This window comes from Culex quinquefasciatus, chromosome 2 (genome assembly GCF_015732765.1).
Source record: "Culex quinquefasciatus strain JHB chromosome 2, VPISU_Cqui_1.0_pri_paternal, whole genome shotgun sequence".
Classification (NCBI taxonomy): domain Eukaryota; kingdom Metazoa; phylum Arthropoda; class Insecta; order Diptera; family Culicidae; genus Culex; species Culex quinquefasciatus.
Window position 1 is genome coordinate 88430908 of NC_051862.1, and position 5806 is coordinate 88436713.

Here is a 5806-nt window from a genome sequence, read left to right on the forward strand (position 1 = left end):
CACTCGATTTAAAATACATTCATTAATTTTTCTTGTGTGTCGCGACCTCCACGTAGTTTTTGGCGTTGTCTTCCGGTTGGTCTTTCATCTTGGCCGGAAGTTTTTGGCGTTGTCTTCCAGGTCCGGAATTTGCCAGCCATCTTTTCGAGCCGACGCCAGCGTGCGAGGCAGCATCTTGATCAAGATGGACTATTGCTCCTCGACTAGTCGCAGATACGGCGGGGTGCGGCGCCACAGTTTATGTCCCATGGATTGATGGCCACCGGAGTACGGGACAACGTCGGTTTACGCACTTCCGGAGCAGGTGTTTTTGCGGTCGTCACAGCTTCCGTTCAACAAACTGCGTGGGACAACACGGAGACGCTGGGTTGTTAGCAGGATCAGGATTGGAATATTTTTGGTTACCTGAAAAAAGATAACGTCATTCGGCTGAATTCATATCCAAATCATATCTAGAGTTTTGTTGTTGAAACAAAGGGAATCTCAGGACAGATATCATACTCAAAAAATCTGTGAAAATTCATAAATAATTAATTAGGGATATTCAAAAATTTAACTTTCAATGTAAAATTTTGAAAAAAAAAAAATTAAGTTAAAATAGTAGTTAATTAAAACTTATAAATTTTTAAGAAAATAAAGATAAAAGAAAGTTTAAGACAACAAAAATTCTAACATTTTAAATTTCAAATTGAAAATCAACATCAAAGCATGGTTTTTCTCCAAAGTTTTATGGAGAAAATCCATCTGGACCTGTTTAAATATATTTGATTTTTTTTTTAAATTTAAAGTGCCTGTGTTTCTTTAGACCCCAAAGTCCATGCTTTGAGGAAGCTAAGAACTTAAAAGACTTTAAACAATTTTAAAATGTTCGAATGTTTAAATTAATCGTACAAATTTAAAATATCTGAATAATTTAAAAATTTAATTTAAATTTAATTTAATCTTTGATATTTTTGAAATTAACAAATATCAAGAATTATAAGAATACACTCATAACCCGATGGTTTGACACCAACTGTTGTCAAACGAAAGGGGTCACTTTTTAGTTTGACACCCATTTTACAACAGAAAAAGTGACCAACCACCGGGGGCTGAGTGTAATACAATATAAAAATTTAAGAGATTAAAAATTGTAGAACCTAAGTATTTCAAAATCATAAAAATTAAAATTTTTAGAATTTAGAGTTTAAGATCTTTAAAATTATGAAATAGAATTCTTAAATTCTAAAAATCTTTAATTCTAAAATTTTAAAATCCTAAAATTCTAAAATTATTTTTTTTAAATCCTAAAATTCTAAAAGATTCTGAAATAAAAAAATTTGAATTTTAGAACTTGAGAATTTTGAAATTTTAGTATTTTGGAATTTTGGAGTTTTGGAATTTTGGAATTTTTAAATTTTGGAATTTTTGAATTTTAGAATTTAAGAATTTTAGAATCTAAGAATTTTAGTTTAGAATTTTAGAATTTTAGAATTCTAGAATTTTAGAATTTTAGAATTTTAGAATTTTAGAATTTTAGAATTTTAGAATTTTAGAATTTTAGAATTTTAGAATTTTAGAATTTTAGAATTTTAGAATTTTAGAATTTTAGAATTTTAGAATTTTAAATTTTAGAATTTTAGAATTTTAGAATTTTAGAATTTTAGAATTTTAGAATTTTAGAATTTTAAATTTTAGAATTTTAGAATTTTAGAATTTTAAATTTTAGAATTTTAAATTTTAGAATTTTAGAATTTTAGAATTTTAGAATTTTAGAATTTTAGAATTTTAGAATTTTAGAATTTTAGAATTTTAAATTTTAGAATTTTAGAATTTTAGAATTTTAGAATTTTAGAATTTTAGAATTTTAGAATTTTAGAATTTTAGAATTTTAGAATTTTAGAATTTTAGAATTTTAGAATTTTAGAATTTTAGAATTTTAGAATTTTAGAATTTTAGAATTTTAGAATTTTAGAATTTTAGAATTTTAGAATTTTAGAATTTTAGAATTTTAGAATTTTAGAATTTTAGAATTTTAGAATTTTAGAATTTTAGAATTTTAGAATTTTAGAATTTTAAATTTTAGAATTTTAGAATTTTAGAATTTTAGAATTTTAGAATTTTAGAATTTTAGAATTTTAGAATTTTAGAATTTTAGAATTTTAGAATTTTAGAATTTTAGAATTTTAGAATTTTAGAATTTTAGAATTTTAGAATTTTAGAATTTTAGAATTTTAGAATTTTAGAATTTTAGAATTTTAGAATTTTAGAATTTTAGAATTTTAGAATTTTAGAATTTTAGAATTTTAGAATTTTAGAATTTTAGAATTTTAGAATTTTAGAATTTTAGAATTTTGGAATTTTGGAATTTTAGAATTTTAGAATTTTAGAATTTTAGAATTTTAGAATTTTAGAATTTTAGAATTTTAGAATTTTAGAATTTTAGAATTTTAGAATTTTAGAATTTTAGAATTTTAGAATTTTAGAATTTTAGAATTTTAGAATTTTAGAATTTTAGAATTTTAGAATTTTAGAATTTTAGAATTTTAGAATTTTAGAATTTTAGAATTTTAGAATTTTAGAATTTTAGAATTTTAGAATTTTAGAATTTTAAATTTTAGAATTTTAGAATTTTAGAATTTTAGAATTTTGAATTTTAGAATTTTAGAATTTTAGAATTTTAGAATTTTAGAATTTTAGAATTTTAGAATTTTAGAATTTTAGAATTTTAGAATTTTAGAATTTTAGAATTTTAGAATTTTAGAATTTTAGAATTTTAGAATTTTAGAATTTTAGAATTTTAGAATTTTAGAATTTTAGAATTTTAGAATTTTAGAATTTTAGAATTTTAGAATTTTAGAATTTTAGAATTTTAGAATTTTAGAATTTTAGAATTTTATAATTTTATAATTTTAGAATTTTAGAATTTTAGAATTTTGGAATTTTAGAAGCTTAGAATTTATTTTTTTTAGAATTTTAGAATTTAAAAATTATTTTTCCTAAGTGTTTGAAATAAAAAAAATGCTTCTACCTTTTTGTAATCATTTTTTCAAGAGTTTTTTTTTTATACAATTCTGAAGTCCAATAATCATAACACCCAATATTAGCCCTCATACTTTCCGTCTTCCAAGCTCATTCCCGATACTTTGAAATGCTCCTCTTCCATCATTTCAATGACTTGAAGCAACAGTTCTATTGATAAAAACTTCCGGTGGATCAGAAACACCGTCAAGAGATGATTATTCTGTACCCCTTTTTCTCTTACCTTGGGTAGAACTTTTGACACTCGGTGTTTCATCCTCCTTCTCCTTTGGAATGAACCATATCCTCCATAAGCTCGGTTCCTTCCGATCCCGTCTTCCGCCACGAAGACCTGGCTCGCCGGATTCATGCGTCTCGTCCTCCTCCTCCACCGCCACGAAGACCGAATTCCGAATATCTGGAACATAAGAAGCTATAATTTGGCCACTTGACCACTCCGGCCGGAACTTTCCGACAGAAAAAGAAGCACAACTTACCTATCAACCGGTCAAAATCCTTCCGAAGCCCAACATCAACAATAACTGGTTCGATTCGGTTGCAATCAAGTCCAAACAAGATCAGCTGAAGAGAACTGTCAAACTGTTTGCGTCGACGAAAATCGTGACGTCGAATTGAAGGAAAATCGATGGAAAAAACAATGTCGGGCATGTCGAGTGTTTGTCGTACGTTTGTCGTCCTTTCGACGAATCGATATCGAAACGGTAAAATCAAAACCGCGCGACAGCTTGTACGACGTGCGACATTTTTCAAACAGGGCAGTTGGACTTGTTTGGACTTGATCAAATCAGAGAAACTTTGAATCGATTCGAACCAGTTTTACGTTGCAGTAAGGTTTCGTGTGGATTTTGGCCGGTTGATTGGTAAGTTGTGTCCCTTTTTTAACGGAAAGTTTCGGTCGGAGTGGGCGAGCGGCTTTATCATAACAATATATTCCAGATTTCCTGATTTCGGCCTTCGTGATGGTGGAGGAGGAGGAGAACGGGTCCCATCGTTGCTCCAGCGGGCCTTGCCGGAAGATGGGAGGGAAAGGAACCGGTCTGCGATCGAGGAAGCGGATTCCGCTGGAGGTGGCGGTGCGTGCCATACCCAAGGGGGAGGATCAAACGGCATGTAATGGATGAGGCGGCGTTTCTGATCCGCCGGAGGTTTTTATACGGTGAGTTGTTTTTGAAACGATAGAGGGGGCAAGAGTATCGAATTCCTTTCTCTATGGAGGGGTGTGCCTCTCATTTGAAAAATAAATGAGGACGATGAAAATGTGCGTGGGGGAGGGGAGGGGGGTTGAATTATCAAAAATTCTAAACAACAAAATTCTTTTTCTTTCATTTCTCAAACTTTTTAATTGTACAAATAAAGTATGATTTCGTTTGAAAAATAAATAAAATTAAAATAATATACTTATTACATTTCATTAATACAATTCAATTCTGTTTATTTCTTTAGTTATCTTGGTTATCTTTTAACAATAGTTTTTATAATAAATTATAAAATTATAAAAGTATAAAATTATAAAACTATAAAATTATAAAATTAAGAATTATAAAATGATTAAATTATAAAATTATAAAATGATTAAATTATAAAATTATAAAATTATAAAATTAGATTCTACAAATCTTGAACTCCTAAAATTTCAAACTAATTATTCTTTAAATTCTTGATTTTGTAAACTATTTTTAAAAATATCAAAGAATTTATTTTTATTATAAAATTATTCTGAAATTTTAAATTTTAACGATTCTAACATTCAAACATTTCAAAATTGTTCAAAAGTTTTAAAATTTATTGCTTAATTACAAGGACTTAAGTGTCCCAAGAAACACATGTACTTTAAATTAAAAAATAAACAAGATTCTCCATACATATGTTGATTTTTATCTGAAATTTAAAATGCTTGATTATTTTTGTCTTGAAGTATTTTTTTTGTCTTTTTTCCTAAAAATTTTCATGTTTAAATTGGCTACATTTTTTATTTTTATTTTTTAACATTGAAAGTTGAATTTTACAATTAACGTTATTAAATTTACAGTTCTTCAGAGGTTTTTGAATATTCCACATTTACATAATTTATGAATTTTCGCAGAATTTTTGAGTATGATATCTGTCATGAGATTTCTTTTTTTAACAAAACTTTAGTTATGTTTTGGATGATTCAGCCGAATGACGTAATCTTTTTTCAGGTAACCAAAAATATTCCAATCAGATCCTGCTGACAACCCAGCGTCTCCGTTTTGTCCCACGGAACGGAAGCTGTAACGATCGCAAAACACCTGCACCGGACACTTCCGGTAAACTGATGTTGTCCCGTACTCCGGTGGCCATCAATCCGTGGGAAATAAACGGAAGCAAACTCGAAAAGATGGCTGACAAAGTCCGGCCAAAATGCCGAAGTGACGAGATGAGCTGAAAGGCCAACCGGAAGACAACGCCAAAAACCACTTAAAGATCGCGATACACAACATCTAAAATTAATGAATGTATATGAAATTTAGTGAAAAAGTTTAATTTACAGAAAATATACAATACATCTAAAAATAATTTAAAAATAAAAAAAATGTCTATTTTTACTGCTACCTAACCTAATAAAAACGAAAAAACAGCACACGACAAAGGCACGACAACCTAAATAACAAAACCGTGCGACGTCGGTCGAATGTCGTACGACAATGTCGAACAAGTTCGATGATCGATCGCACGACAAATACGACATTTTGGTGCAAAAACGTATGACATTCGCGCGAAAGTCGCACGACATTGTCGTGCGACGTCGTACGATTGCACGGAC

General features: G+C 28.5%; 1 long non-coding RNA gene across 1 annotated transcript; it reads right to left on the minus strand.

The window, feature by feature from the left end:
* LOC119767595 lies at nucleotides 1-3590 on the minus strand. Its single transcript, XR_005277608.1, has 3 exons — nucleotides 3498-3590; nucleotides 3245-3418; nucleotides 1-405 (listed from the first exon to the last, which is right to left on the minus strand). It is a non-coding gene; the product is annotated as an uncharacterized LOC119767595 (long non-coding RNA).
* Nucleotides 3591-5806: the final 2216 nt, after the last annotated feature.